This window comes from Ambystoma mexicanum, chromosome 1q, assembly GCF_040938575.1.
Source record: "Ambystoma mexicanum isolate Mex_15411 chromosome 1q, UKY_AmexF1_1, whole genome shotgun sequence".
NCBI lineage: Eukaryota > Metazoa > Chordata > Amphibia > Caudata > Ambystomatidae > Ambystoma > Ambystoma mexicanum.
This window is the reverse complement of record NC_090922.1, coordinates 560,184,092-560,200,840: the sequence shown is the minus strand read 5'-3', so window position 1 is coordinate 560,200,840 and position 16,749 is coordinate 560,184,092.

Here is a 16,749-nt window from a genome sequence, read left to right as displayed (position 1 = left end):
GTGGGTGCCACGGTGTGGACCGTGGAATGTGTGGTGGGACCGCACCATGTGCTGTGCATAGATGGGTAAGAAATGCCAGGGTAGTGGAGACCGCTGGGCACTGTTCCTTTTTGAATCCTCGTGCATCCAACTGTGCCCCTTTCTTCTTTTCAGAAGGGATTCGTCATTGGAACCTGTTTCTATTTCATTTTTTAAAAATTATTATCAAGTTATTTCCTTTCACAGCATGGGTTGCATTTTGCTCCGGAAACAAAGGAACTTGTGTTTTTCGCTGCTTTTTAAATTGTATACTGCTGAACTGGGCTGCACGAATTTACATTTCAGTTTTTAACATTAACCCTCCATTTGACTCGGTCTCCGCCACTTTTCTATATTTCTAAATCTCGGTACTTGACTCCAAAGTGTGCTAACCATTCCTGTGTGGGCCATCCTTCAGAAAACTCCGCCACGTGAGGAAGGACCCCAGAGCCCACTGTCAGAAGAGAAGAGAGGCTGTGTCATTCGGCATTGATCTCAATAGAAACAAATATTCCAAAGTCATTAGATTTCTCATCCGTAATTAATAGGTTTACTTGTATCAAGGTGACAAGAGAACACTTTGAAACTCCGGGTTGGCAAGAAGACCTTTGAAATGAGCGCCCACTCGCCTTCAGCTGGCCCTGGGAGCGCTCCATCGGCGATTGCCACTGCCACGATGCCGACACTGGAGTGCGGCGTGGTGAGGGGACGTGTGCACGGCTCGGTAAGTGAGGCTGAGCGGGGGAGGGGGCCGTGGCGACATAAAGCTGAAGGGATGCTGAGCCGAGGTGCTCATGACATTAGAGTGGGTCTGTTTCTGGCTCCCCTTGAGGGAGCTGTGTGTGCCACGATGCCGATCACGGAATGTGCGGTGGTGGCGCAACATGCACGTGCCCAGCTAAGCGATTCCACGGAGGGTGAAGCCGGTTGGCCGAAGGGAGGCTGCGCCCATGAGATGCGAGTGGGGCTGTTTCTGGTCGCCACGCATGCTTCATGGGAAGCAGGTGGAGCGGCAGAGCATCACGCAGTGCTGAGTGGTAGGAAAGTGAGGTAAACAGTATCTGGTGCGTGGCAGTGCGGTTGAGGGTGAAGGGTTAGTTCTCACTCACACAGTTTTATGGTAAGCATCCTCCCCGCCAAAAACGAGGAAAAGGGTGCTTTTGGGTTTTGACGCTTGGGCGACATAAGCCACTTAATCGCTAAAATATTGTAGTGTAAATGTAAAAAAAAAAGGAGAAACAGGAGTTCGGGAGCAGTGTATGTCATTGGCGCGCCAAGTTGCAGTGCGTGGGGATGAAATGGCCAAGACCCTCTGGCTCACGTCTGCTGGCCTTGCTGCTGTCGCTGGGGAGCTGTGCGCTACCGAAGTAGGAGCAAAGTGACTGACCGTAACTAGATGTCCATGTGTATGCTCCAGTGCTTTTTATTCCAGTTGAACTCCCGTGGGACGCGGCCGCTCACTGCGTCCGAGGTTCCGCTGCAGACAGTGCTGGGCAATGACTGGACGGGCGGAATACCAGACCCGAGGCACCCAGTAGAACCATCGTAGGCAGTGCACTGCTGGCCGCGGTGGTGTCTGGGGTATGGGTGCCTTATCTGGAGAAGCGGCATCCAGGTGAAATCGAAAGGTAACTCGTGCGGCCTCCATTTAGTTTTTCATAGATGTGTTCGCGTTTGAGAGGCAAGGAATACAGCGGTAATCGTCTGTAGCAGTGCCTGCTTTTAAACTCGAAAGCACGTTTTGGAACTCGGTCGTGTTTCTTTACGTGCGCTTACATAAAAGCGCCGTATGAAGCGCCACTGTACTAAACACCCGATGGTCGGAGCAGAGCCATTTCAGGGCGCCGCGGCCAGTTGGTTTAATGCAATCTATTCAAACACGATGGACCTAAAGTTCGAAGCACACCTGGGGAAAGCGCTACCTTTGTTTGGCTATAGTGCGGGTGTTTCCTGCTCTGGCTAGTCCAAATGTGCCTGTTACCATTGCATTGTCCAGCTTATGTAAAATGCTGCTGGCTTGTCCTCAGCATAGTGCAGTTAGCACCTCATGCAGCGTGGCAACCTGTTGCTTAGATCCTGCGATTTGCACATGACCACGGCATCCGGGCAAGGTGCCCAAGTTATGCTTTGAAGCAGTTTCGTCCATTGCAGGTATCTGGGCTGGGGGGTTCGCTTGGTGAGCCGGTGCACCAGGGGACACCGTGTAAACTCTGCACGTAATCCACTTAGGACGCGCTGGCGTCACCCCACTGGGCATTCAAAGGCTGCGCTGGAAGGGGCAAGAGGAGGGCACTGGGGAAAACAAGTGTGACGCGGCGGATGGGTCTGGGTAAGGGAAAGTGCAGTGAAAGGGTCGTATTGATACATGTGGAATTTCCTGAAGGTGCCTGCGTGGTTATTTGGGAACATCTCCTGGGTGTGTAACTGAAATGCACGGACAGGGGGAACAGTTCGGTTTCGGGGTGAGGACGTCCATGCTATGGGGGCAGTAAAAGGCTTGGAGTAGGTGAGAGTTGGCGGGTAATGGGATTAAATTGTACGTGGCAAGCAAACGTTTCCTTACGCAGCGTTTTCGTGAAAGCGTGCCAGTTCAGTGCAGCATTTAAGAATGAAGGCGATGTTATCCGGGGCGAGGAAAGTGACTGTGGGCTACACATTAATTACTGAAGCTCGTTATTGATACGGGTAGGTTCCCAGTGAGCTATTGGGACAATTACCCATTACGTGCATACTTAGAATCATGGGGAAAATAAGGCGTGAGTTGCAGGCACGAGGCAGCTGGTGGCTGTATCATTAGACTCCCCTAAAGTATGGGTGGAGAATGCTTTGCTTCCCAAAAAGGGGTCTAACAAAACACACGTCTGCAGTGGATAACTAAGGAACGATGTGAGGGTGACTACAGTCTACAGGGTGTATTGGCGAGCGGCCACACTGCCGGGAAAGGCTCGCCGCTCTCAGCTGCCGCGGGAAAGTAAGCAGGGTGTGGTCCGTCATTAGGGAGAGCGCACAGTCCTCCATGCAAAAGGGACGACGGCTACTAATTCAGGTGAGCACGCCTCACATAGGACGAGGTCGTTTAAAGTCAAGGGGGGGAGGGCGGTTCAATAATCCCAGGGTTTGTGGAAGCGACCTATGCAAGCATTTGCTTCTAGAACATTCGCAGGAGGGCAGCCAGGGCCTTTGAGAAATGTTGGTGTCTCAAAAAGGGGGGTGGGACTGGGGTGTTACACTCTGAAAATTACATACAGAAATGAAGATAATGGTTGGCATGGCAGTTGCTCCAAAACACTGCAGTGCACCAGGAGGTTGGCATTTATAGGGTAATGGGGAGGACTGACATGACAATGGAAGGCTAATAGGGGTGGGGGGGGGGTGATAATTGCTGTGTGCCAGGTGGGTACCGGAACATACTTAGTGGGTGGCGCAAATAGTAAGTATTTATGTTGGCAGAGGATTAATCCCGGTTTTATACTGGTGTGTACCCCACTCTACCCCCACTAAACCCACCCCCACTCTCTCTAACAATACTAAACCACCTCCACTCTCTGTACCCCACCCAACGTCCTCCACTCTCTACACCCACCCACACTACCCCCACTCTCTCCACACCCACCCACACTACCAACACCCACCAAACTCTCTACAACCCCCTCACCCCCCACTCTCTAACCCCTCTCATCCTTCCACTCACACACTTGCTTTATTTCTCAGCCTCTCACTGAAGCTTTCCCGCTCGTATTTTATCTTGCTCATCGTCGTTAGCCCCATCTCTTGATCATTTCCCCCCCTGCTCTATTCTCTTGCACTCTCACACCCCTTATCGCATCCTCCTTTAAAACTTTGCACTCTCCTCCTTGCGCCCTCGTACCTATAAATGCAAAATGCGAATAACTTCAGTAAATTCCCAAACTATTGGCACTGACGATGCTTGTTTCACTTGCAATCGAGGACATGTGCTTTCTTGATTTGCAAGAAAAAGGGTGCCATTTTTGGGTGTTTGGGGGGTGGGCCAACCTGGAGGGGGAAATTGCCTCCTGGACTGTTTGCCACCCCCCCCTGTAATTGGCCAGGTGAATGAGCATATCTACAGGGGCCTCTGCTGCGAAGGCTGGTGAGGCAGTTTTGCCAAGTCTGCTTCTTTTAAGGGACTCTGGGCTTGTTTTTGCCCAAAGTTGCTTACAATATTTGGAGATTGGTTGTCACATCATATGCCATATGTGCATGTGACATTGGGCTTGTTTACATTGGAGCTTAGCCGATTACACGTGGCTCCACCAAGTGTCCTGCACTAGGCTGCTCGCAGCCCTCTATGACCTGCAATTGACTACTTTGGTCTTGCTCCAGGGTGCTCCATCCTTTTGCCTAAGCTGTGGAAACGCTACCCTATGGGACATACACTCTATACATCGAAAAAAAATCAATATGCAGAAACTTGTTTTGTTTTGGCAATAAAAAAAGCTGAAACTTTTTATTAAACATAATACTAATACAACATAATTGTGTATTCTGCGTATTCCCCAACAAACAAGGTGTGCAGTGTTTTCTTAGTTCTGTACTTTTGGGCACTTTGGCCAGGAACTGGAAGTTGTCCTTTTCTTTTCACAGGGTGCCCCCAACGTGAGCTCCCAGGCCTGTGTGTTTGAGACCTTTAAATTGGCTGGTGAGCACTCTTGTGCCTGATGGCAGTTTCCTTCCAGGCCTATGCCGTATTCCCTGTTCTTCTGTTCCACGACTCTCAGACAACAAGCGCTGTCCTGTGCTTGCCCAAATGTACCTTTTCGAGGGATGTATGGGATCCTGGCAGACGAAAAGAAGGATCTGTGAGCGCAGAATCCAGGTGCACTCAGAGCGGAGTGTTCTTTCTGCACGGTTGCCCCAGCAGTCCTGCCTATATAGGGCAAATATGCCCTGGGGCCATGCCATGCGTATGGCTACTGGCCACACAACTGGCCGGCCTGTGCCGACATCCACTTTGAACCTATGTGTGTGGCTTCCTGCCTCTCCCCTCTCCTATTGTTAGAGTGTTTTCTCCCCCTTTCAAGAGGTGGAGAGACACTGGGTTTTTTTCAGTGATGGCACCAGCCAACTATTAGCACCTTTTGTTGGGTCCTGGGTCCCCTCCCTGTCAGGCTCTTTTTGTGAGTCCTTCAGCAGGAGAGGACAGGGGAAAAATGGGGGATGGCCTGATTTATGGTCGCCTTTCCCCCCACCCTCCCCTCCACTGTACCCTGTGGGCGGCTCCCTAAGTTTAAGACGCTGCCCTTGAGCTCCATGGGGGTGCCACCTCATTCCGCAGCACTGGACCTATGCTTGGGCATTTGGCAATGATGGGACATTCGCATCTGGAAGGCCCCAGTAGGTGCTCCATACAGTTACACTGACATGCACAAAAGGGATTGTTTTGTATTTCACAGTAGCAACCATTCTTTATCCAAGTTACTTTACTACACATTTTTCATTAGCAATTCTCAAAATTGATAAAATAAAGTAGTGTAAAAAGAAAATATATTCCATTCATTAATGAAAAATAAAGCTAAACCAATAATCGCATGATTAGCCTGTTTGTCTAAGAATTTACATATTGCAAGGTTGCTTAATAGGAGATGTGTATTTTGCAAATAAAATGATCAGAGAGCGTAAGTTACTATGGCTCTCATTACGACCCAGGCGGTAAGTACCGGTCATTACCGGCATGGCGCAAGTACCGTGTCCGCGCTGGCAATAGACCACTAAAAGCAGCCTATTACGAGAACGCAGGCACAAGCTTTGCGCCATGCCGGTAATGACCCCACCGCCAAGCCGTAAAAGTGCAAACAACACCCCTTTCTGGCACCGTACGTAGTGCAAATAGCTCCTCCGGCATCCAAGCCATCGGCATTAGCAGTGACCGCCAATAGCGGTCACCTCTAATAGCAGTAACCGCTATTAGCGGTCACCGCTAATAAGTGCAAACGGAAGTAGTGTCATTGCACAGGAACGGGAAAGAGCACTGCGGCCATCTTTAAAAACACAATCCATTGCTATCCACCACAACAAGGAGCCATTTGACCCCCAGAACTCTCTCACACCTCCAACACCACCTGCTGCATCTCACCATGCCAAAAGTTGTTAAAAATCCACTGATCGCCTGCGCAAGGAGCGCTTCTCCCGAGAGGAATTGACAATGCTGGCAGAGACGCTGCAGAAACACGCTGATGTCATGTTCTCCTCTGACATGTCCCGCCCTGCAGTGCAGCGCAAGAAACAAATATGGGCGGAGGTCACCCAGAAAGTAACTGCCGTTGGCACCACACCCCGCACTCCCAAAGATAGCCGTAAGCGCTGGGATGATCTGCGTTTGTGCGTGCGGAGCATCCTCTCCACCAACTGCAACCTGGGGATGGCGACAGGCGGAGGTGCGGACTCCCCATCAAGTTGCAACCATGGGAGGAGATATGCGCCAGCACCATAGGGACGGAGGCCATTGAGGGAGTGGGGGACATGGAGCGAGGAGCCCCGTCATCAGCCGATGCAGGTAGGTGTCCCAAATGAAACAATGCTAATACCACCATGATGATGTCCACCTGAAATGACAGTGCAATGATGTAGAGCAGGGTCCACCAGACACATATGTACAAGACTGCCAACAGGCAGTGCACAGCATCATCTTGTCCACATGCATAATGCACCCCATATGTGATCCAACCCAGATGCCACCATGCATCACCCACCCAAAAGTAAAGCAACCCGTATGCCACTCCCCCAATGTTAATCATCTACCATTCCACATTAATGCAGCCACCCCAATGCATGCACGATGCCTGTAGACCCATCACTAACCCTCTCCCTCTATTGGTCCCCCACAGGCACACATTCCAACAGCGGTGACAAGGTCACCAGGGAGAAAGATGCCACACCACAAAAGAAGGCCAGGGCCGAGGAGGGAGAACACCGACCCTCAACCTCAAGGGGCAGAGGCCAACCTGCACCACTGCGGAAGGCCAAGAAAACCACAGAGGCCACAGCACCAATGTGCACCACAGCCCCCACAACAGCACCCACACCAGCCACCATCACCCACAAGGCATTGGCAGAGGGCACAGCATCGGCTGCCAGCAGCACAGTCGGTGAGACAGCTGCCACAGCAGCCATATCGGACGATGAGGCAGACGTACAGCTGCATGCACAACACCCGCCACAGGCCCCCTGCACTCACCACAACTATCCCCATGCAGCGTGCAGGATGGCAGCATGCACGGGTTGTCACCTGGTGATTCATGGCCAGCAAGTTTCAGCCCCACGCCAATTGTGCCTGATGAACAAAGCATGGTGGAAACCCCTCAGACATCCGCCCCAGTGACAACCAGCCAAGAGGGGATCAGCGCTATTCAGAGGTGCCAGGAGGAACTCACAGGGCTGTTGACGCAGCATATTACGGAATGTGCCCAGGCAAGGGATGACATTAGGGATTGTGCTGCATCCCTGAAAACAGCCATCGAGTCCACCTCGAAGGACATTTGCGCCGAATTGGCAGTAGTGCGGCATGTCCTCTCGGAAATGGTGGCAGCAATGCGGGCCATGCATCTGTCTTGAAAAGGGGAAAATCTTCCTCGAGACCAGCCCTTGAGAGCAAAAAATTACCCAATTCAGCCCAAAATACAGGTTCTATCGTGCTGAGCTAGTGACAAATGATACCTTCAAAATGTTTACCATTTATTAGAAAAAAGCATAAACAGTAAAATTTAGCAGCACTTTGGGATTCAAGTTAGAGAAGATTACAAAACACAAAACTTAGAGAAATACAAAATATAGAGAAACATAGAACTTCGAGAAACATAGAGAAACACAGTCTTACGCCCCTTCAATCAGCACTGGGAGACCCTGGCCCTCATAAGCTAGCTGTTGCCAGCCCCGCTCAGATGACAGCGCTGCAGGGTGCTGACAGAGCATCAGGTTCCGGACACTCGATCTTGCTCGAACCAAGTCCACGGATCGATCTCCCACCTGATCCATGTGGGCATGCATTTTTGTAATCTCGTGCTGTCAGTCACCATGACGCACAGTTCCAGAACTTTCCCTGTGCAAAATATAGGCTTGCCATGGAAAAACCCAACTCTGTGAATTTCCACTGTGCTCCTTTCTGTGCCCCTCCCTGCTTGGAGCCAATCTGCGCGAAAGCTCAGGAATGTCTTATCAGTGCCTTCCCAGAGAAAGAGGATTTGTTTACATAGCCATGCAGAGCTACAGAAAGGCAGAATATTCTAACAGAAGCCAAGATGAATTAACCCCATGTAAGCAAGCTATACCAGGCCTGCACTCATAGTTTAGTGTCCGTAGCGCTTAAGATTGGCTATCTAAGCGCTATATAGGTGCCATAATGCTCCAAACACTCCAATAATGTCTCTATTAGCTACAGAACTGGGGCCTTCGCCCTGCCTTTTCATTTACAATGCATAATGTGACCTGCCACCCCTACTAGGCCTGCATATTCCTTGTAGCTCACTACTGCGTAATGGAGATGCTACAACAGATTACTGTCAGCATTACTTTCAGCATTTAGCACATACTTTGAATAAACTATTGGCTTTCAGCGGCTAATGCTGTCATCTAAAGCCCTGATTGGCAAATTGTCACTTTTGTGTATCACGACAGCATCCACCACATTTGCCAGGACAATCTGGAACATCATCTAATGCCAGCTCAACTAGGACCAGCCCCGTGCATAGGTCTGGCAGGAACCTGCGCAGATTGGACAGGGGCGCACCTGGTGCTGGCAGAGGGGGAGGGCTGTAGGTACAGCCAGCCATACTGGTCCCATGTGGACTAATGGTGCATGCCAGTGCACTGACCACAAAAGTGATGGGTGGAAGGTTTCAAATGAATCTAAACCACTGGCAATTGCTCTGGGCAACCTTCCACACCACCGTTGTTTAGCCTGTCTGCGCCATTGCAAAAGGGGACCAGCCATGTGCAAATCAGTCAGCAGCTGCCGCCACCGAAGGTAGCAGCCCAGCCCAAACTGCTAGGCCAGGTCCCCTGTGCACAAGGCGGAAACATGTCTGGGGATGCTTGTGGTCTCGTGCAGAAGGGATGTGACCTAGCAGTTCTGGCTGGACTACCCCTTTGGGGGTGGGACCAAGCCTGATTTGCATATGGTCTTTTCCCTTTTGTAATGGCTTGGCAGCCGAAGAACGATGGTCAGGAGGGTTGCCGAGACCGATGCCAGAGGTTAAGATTCATTCTAAACCTTCCAGCCATCACCTCTTTTGTTTTGCTATTGTCACCCGAGTGGGACAGGTATGCCCAGACGTGGGTCCCGTGCCTGCTGGGCCTAGAGACCCAAGCTACTCCTTACTGTAGACGCCCAACAAGGCTGAAACATCTGGGGATGCTTGTGGTCTCGTGCAGAAGGGATGTGACCTAGCAGTTTGGGCTGGACTACCCCTTGGGGGTGGGACCAAGCCTGATTTGCATATGGTCTTTCCCCTTTTGTAATGGCTTAGCAGGCAAAGAACGATGGTCTGGAGGGTTGCCCAGAGCAATGCCAGAGGTTAAGATTCATTCTAAACCTTCCAGCCATCACCTCTTTTGTTTTGCTATAGTCACCCCGAGAGGAACGGGTATGCCCAGACGTGGGTCCCGTGCCTGCTGGGCCTAGAGACCCAAGCTACTCCTCACTGATGACGCCCAACAAGGCTGAAACATAACATGTCTGGGGATGCTTGTGGTCTCGTGCAGAAGGGATGTGACCTAGCAGTTCGGGCTGGACTACCCCTTTGGGGGTGGGATCAAGCCTGATTTGCATATGGTCTTTCCCCTTTTGTAATGGCTTGGCAGGCGAAGAACGATGGTCTGGAGGGTTGCCCAGAGCGATGCCAGAGGATAAGATTCATTCTAAACCTTCCAGCCATCACCTCTTTTGTTTTGCTATTGTCACCCCGAGTGGGACGGGTATGCCCAGACGTGGGTCCCGTGCCTGCTGGGCCTAGAGACCCAAGCTACTCCTCACTGATGACGCCCAACAAGGCTGAAACATGTCTGGGGATGCTTGCGGTCTCGTGCAGAAGGGATGTGACCTAGCAGTTCGGGCTGGACTACCCCTTTGGGGGTGGGACCAAGCCTGATTTGCATATGGTCTTTCACCTTTTGTAATGGCTTGGCAGGCAAAGAACGATGGTATGGAGGGTTGCCCAGAGCGATGCCAGAGGTTAAGATTAATTCTAAACCTTCCAGCCATCACCTCTTTTGTTTTGCGCATGCCAGTGCACACCATGTTTGGGGAAGTCAAGGGGGAGGGTGGAGAGGGTGTGTGGGGGAGTTGAGGGGGTGGGGGAGAGGGTGTGTGGGGGAGTTGAGGGGGAGAGGGGAGAGGGTGTGTGGGGGAGTTGAGGGGGGAGGGGGGAGAGGGTGTGTGGGGGAGTTGAGGGGGGAGGGGGTAGAGGGTGTGTGGGGTGGAGGGCTTGTGCACTTTGTTATATTTCTTTAATACACCTTTTGGTAAATCTTGATTCACATGTGTGGACATTTCTTATTGCGTACGTGTGCTTTATTGGTGAACAGTCTACAGCGTCCATGTCCCTGACACACCCAGTGAGTGCCCTGAGTGCCACCTCCATGTCACACTCCCCGTCCATGTGTGCTAGAAACATTGGTTGATCAGAGTCTGACACATGGCACATCCCTCCTGTGCATCGCTGCCTCCCTGAGGTGCTGCCCCATCCCCACCCTCCTCATCCTCATCGTCAGGTGGTTGCAGTTCAGCGTCAGGGGGCAGGGGCACATTCCGTCTGATGCACATATTGTGTAGCATGACACATGCCATGACGATCTTGGCCACCTTCTCATGGCGGTACAGGAGTGCCCCACCAGACCTGCTGAGGCAGCGAAACCGTGCCTTCAAGAGGCCAAATGTCTGCTCAATCACCACACGGGTACATGTATGTGCACGATTGTAGTCCTCCTCGTGTCTATTCTGTGGGTTCCGGACTGGGGTAAGGAGCCACCTCTTCAAGGGATAGCCTGCATCACCTGCATGTGGGCAACAATGTATATGTGTAAGTCATCACATCATATGGGACCTGTATCAATGACACCATAGCATGCATTGATTTCCTGATTGCAACCACATTCCCATGCATGAATGGAGACACACGATGTGACTGCTATGTGTGTATTCCTCTTATGGACTGGTGTGCGTGCCATCAACTAGTGGGCGCAGGGGGGTCCAGTTCCTTGTGAGTGCTCATGCACTGTGTTAGTCCACGCCGGTTGTTTCCATGATCTGGCTGATGTCCAGTCATTTGTATGCTTTCATCCTGGCACCATTGATGTCAGCCTCATGGTGATCTCACTATGCACAACAAATGGTGACATGCTCTTTTGTTGGACCTCTGAGTCAGTGTAGTGGTGTATTAATGTATTTGGCCCTCATGTGACTCCTTTGTACGCAGTAGTGGGGGACTGTCCTTTCAGTTGATGGTATTTGGTGCTGTGTATCGGCCATAGTAATTGCTTGTAGCTGCATTGCGTTGAGGGGGATACGGTCTGATTGAGTACAGTGCACATGTAGATGGCTATGGAATGGTTATGACACTGCATCATTTACATGGTAGGGCAGCTTTCTTCTTGCATTATTTGGTCAGGTGTCAGGTCCGGTTTGGCCTGCTTTGGGGTATGAGCATGGTCCATTCTCTCAGGAACTCGCAGCCAGGTGAAGTATGCATCTCCCCCACCCCCTCAGCCAGGTGAAGTATGCATCTCCCCCCCATCTCAGCCAGGTGAAGTATGCATCTCCCCCCCATCTCAGCCAGGTGAAGTATGCATCTCCCCCCCCCCATCTCAGCCAGGTGAAGTATGCATCTCCCCCCCCCATCTCAGCCAGGTGAAGTATGCATCTCCTCCCCCCCATCTCAGCCAGGTGAAGTATGCATCTCCCTCCTCCCCCATCTCAGCCAGGTGAAGTATGCATCTCCCCCCCATCTCAGCCAGGTGAAGTATGCATCTCCCCCCTCTCAGCCAGGTGAAGTATGCATCTCTCTCCTCCCCCATCTCAGCCAGGTGAAGTATGCATCTCCCCCCATCTCAGCCAGGTGAAGTATGCATCTCCCCCTCTCAGCCAGGTGAAGTATGCATCTCTCCTCCCATCTCAGCCAGGTGAAGTATGCATCCCCCCATCTCAGCCAGGTGAAGTATGCATCTCTCCCCCCCATCTCAGCCAGGTGAAGTATGCATCTCTCCCCCCATCTCAGCCAGGTGAAGTATACATCCCCCCTCCATCACAGCCAGGTGAAGTATGCATCCCTCTCCCAATCACCTACCCACATCGCATTTCCAGGAGCCTAACATGCGACTCACCGAGAAGCCAGGATCTCTGCCCTGCATGTTGCTCCATGTAGCGTGGTATCGTGGAGTTCCGCAGGACCATTGAATCATGGGTTGATCCGGGGTATCGGGCACAACAATGTGTGATGATTTTGTTTGAGTCACATACCATTTGCACGTTGATTGAGTGGTATAGCTCACGGTTGCGGTATGCTACTTCCATGGCATTTGGGACCACCAATTCCACATGGGTGAAGTCGATGGCGCAAATGCAACCAGGGATGCCGGCCATTGAATGGAAATCAACTTTGGTGTTTGAGATCTCCTGGGCAGACCGTGGTAAGGAGATGTGGTCGCCTGTGTGCTTCAGGAGGGCATCACGCACTTGGTTCAGCGTACGTGAGAATAATGGCTGTGATATGCCATGCATGTGCCCCACTGTGTGCTGGTAGGTGCCTGTGGCCAGGAAGTGGAGCACAGACACTACCTTCAGTAGGGGTGGGATGGCGGTGCGTGTTTCAATCAGGCTGACAATGTCGTCATGTATCATGTCCACAATGGTGGTGATGGTGTCCCGGTCCAGACGGTACAGGGTGTGGATCTGCTCAGGGGTTAGGTTGAATGGACTGGCTCTGATGTGAGGGATTGGGGGCTGCCTGCGTGGTGCCACTGGCTGCACTGGTGGGGCATGCTGGACCTGCCTCACCCTCCTTCTCCTCCTGCGTCTCCTCTGTGCTGCCTGTTGTTGTTGTTGTTGTTGTTGTTGCAGCAGTTCCACTGCAATCATGTCCTCCAGCCCCAGCATTGCTAGTAGTATTGGAATCATTTTGGAGTGTGACTGGGTGTGGGAAGGGGTGGGGTGAGCTCCTTTTGTACTGGCCCAGTCTGTATTGCCTCCACCTGTGCTGATTGTGTGCACCTGTGGCAGTTGGGAACACTAACCATGCCCGGTTACGGGTGGTCCGCTGTGCCGGTATTTGCTCCATGCCGGTAAGGTACTTTTCGGGCTTCAGTAGGGCGTTATTTGCATGTCCGCCTGACTTGTGATGTTCCCCTGTTTGCACCATGCCGGTATTGGCGGCATGAAGGGTCGCGTGCCCGCGCTCATGGCGCTATTTGCGGCACCGTTAATTACGGTGCCGCTAATAGCAGGTTGGCGTGTACTAATCGTGCGGAGCGGTAAGCGATGCCGGTAATCCTTTACCGGCATCGGTTTTCACTTACCGCCCGGGTCGTAATGAGGCCCCATGACTTGTGTGAGAAGACCATCCAGTTTCATGCTCTTCTCTGGGTCTCCAGGGAAGAGCAGGACATCTCTGGGTTCGCAAGGGCCGCAATACAGTGCATTGCCTGTCTTCCCTCATCTCTCAGCAGTGATCCGAGAATGAATGTGAGACAATCAGCACCGCTCGGGCAGAAAGGCCCACAGGGCGCCCAGTGTGGCTTTTGAACACTTAACACCTCTTTGTAATAGAAATTAAGGGACATTAGCTATTTTGCTTTAGAAAGACCACAAGCTTCAAATAGATATGCAAGTCTGTGCCTTTTTTGAAGGCAAAAACATTTCAGCCGCCTCTCATTTTCATTGTTTTTATTTTGACACACACAAAGAAGGGTTTACATTTGTAAAAAATGTTAAATCTTCTTGGAACTACATATAAATAAACAGGGTTAACCTATGAACAGGCACATTTATCAAACTTCTTTGTTCTGGGGCTTTGAGTTGAGAATACGTTTGCATAACATAAGGTCATTTTTTAAGCTTGCATTATTTTGTGTTCTGAAAGTTTGATTTCTTAAATTGGGGCACAATAAGGGAGTACGCTACAATTCTACTGTCATTGATTAACATATTCTGAATGAATATATATATTTCTCAATCTGTTTGTTTGAGTAAAGGTTGATTACAGAATGGAACATTCCGTAGCAGACAAGTCATTTCTGTAATAGAGTATTATTGAATGCCAAAGATTAACATATACTGCTACCTACTACACCGGAGAAGATACACGGTCAAGTGCTTAAGTAGCAGACTGGTCTCAATTTCACTAAAGTGTGTGATCCTGGAAAAATAAAGTTATCTCATTGTGCCTTATCTACAGATTTGTATGTGTAAGCACTGCTTTTATCCTGGACATACGCTGATCTAATAATTAAACAGAACACATCTGTGCAGTTTTGAATTATTGACAAAACAGTACTTATTACATTTCTCCAGATGGAAATAAATTTGAGATGCTGATAGTAAATTGCAATTGAGGTGCTATTTTTTTCAGATTTCTAATATTAAATGTTCGTTTGGCAGGTGTGTGTGTGTGTATATGTATATATATTCAGTGAAAACACTTTTTTAAAGGGACGTTTTGGTTAAGTTGTACTACTAAAAACCTATCAAATTCAGTGCAAAAACTTTGTTAAAGGGACGTTATAGTTACTTTGCACTAATAACAACCTATTAACCATAACAATATTATGGTTACAAGTAAAACCGAAATCCCCCAGAAATTCGCCAGTGATGTCATCAATGACATTTCTGATGACATCTTTGATGTCATGGGTGTTAGTCTTAGCAGTGCACAGTGGTAGCGTGAGTTATGGTTGCTTAGCTTACCATAACTGGTGAATTTCTGTTTTTTTTCGGTTTAACGTCCCTTTAACAAATACATTACGATGAGACCTTACTCCCTTCCTCTCCTGAAGCCCCACCTGTGGAAAACCCTAATTACCCTGTATATGTTTCCATTTGTGCTACCCCTTCTCTTTCCGAATTTTGCGTACATATGTGTATAATAAAGTGCTATGTGTGCAATGTTGCTCTGTGCGTTTTTTAAAAAAAAGTCCTGTTATGAGTCAGCGGAGTACTGTCTGGGATGTCTGGAATTAATCAAAATTGAGTTGTCCTGCGGACACAGCGCCGGTCCGGAAGGTCTGTATTCAAAATGGAGGTGTCCGTAGGACCGCACTTCTGTCTGCTTGCCCGCAAAGTTGTGACGTACCTTTAATTAGTTCAGGGACCCCAACCCTGTCTGGCAGACACTGGGGGGCATGCACATCTCTCCCCCCCGAGTCCTACAAACATACAGTGTGTCCCCGCAAAACAGTGATGTACTTTAATTAGTTCGAGGACCACAGTCATGTCCAGCGAACACCGGGGGGCATACGCATCTCATTCCTCGTGTACTACGGACAACAAGCCTGTCCGGCATGTCCGCAAAGTTGTGACGTACTTTTAATTAGTTCGGGGACCCCAACCCTGTCTGGCGGACACTGGGGGGCATGCACATCTCCCCCCCCACCCACGAGTCCTACGAACATTCAGAGTGCCCGGCATGTCTGCAAAACAGTGACGTACTTTAATAAGTTCGAGGACCACACTCATGTCCAGTGGACACCTGGGGGCATGTGCATCTCATTCCTCAACGAGCCTGTCCGGCATGTCTGTAAAGTTGTGACGTACTTTTAATTAGTTTGGGGACCCCAACCCTGTCTGGCAGACACCTGAGCGCATGCGCATCTCATCCCCTGGTTCCTACGCAGGGACGTCATTTAGGGGTCGCAAGAGGTCGCAACAGTGACATCTGTGGTCTCCCTTGTGACCTCTGTAAAAAAAAAAAAACTTTCTTTTTTCTTTTCTTCAATGCAAGCTGCTGGGCTGTGGCCAGCACCATGTGGCTCTTTACTTCTGGAGTGGCTGGCTTTCTTGTACAGGCCCCTTCAAAAAATAAGAAAAATAAGAACAGGAAAGGAATAATATATTTTACAAGTTCCGACCGGCATCTAAGAAGTGAATAACTAAAGCTATGCTTTTAAATTGCTTCAGAATGGTAACACAGTGAAACTGACCTGACTGGAAACACTATGAGCACACCCGTGGCGTGGTTGCCGGCATTAGAAACACTGTGAACACAACATTGGCTGCAGAGGAAAATGAACTGAAACTGACACAATTGGTCTCCTGTCTCAGAGAGGGGAAGTGAAATGACAATGTAAACAAACACAGCCAGGGGAAAGCGGCCGTATGAAAGTTAACCTGCATGGTTGATATCACAAGGGAAAGGCTCTATTGAAACAGACTTATACCATGGGCCACCTTATATTTATATACAAGCAACTGAATACCATTTTCATCAAACCTAGCGGATTGCATTGCCGTGGTGCACTGAGTGCTGAAAGGAGGGCTGCTCCTCCTGGTGCAGGGACTGGTCCCCACCTGCCCACTCTGCCACTGCTTGAATCCCGAGCGAGATGACGCACCAGCTCTGATTTATGCTACACTTGCTGCCCACTTCCTACGAACTGGCACAGGGGCAATGCAGTAAACATATCTCAGTGCTGCCTGTGGCCTCTGGTACCTATGACATCCACACTCTGCTGGTTTGCTCCAGTCGACAGCAATCACGCAACACATGCAGATGCACCACTCATTACAGC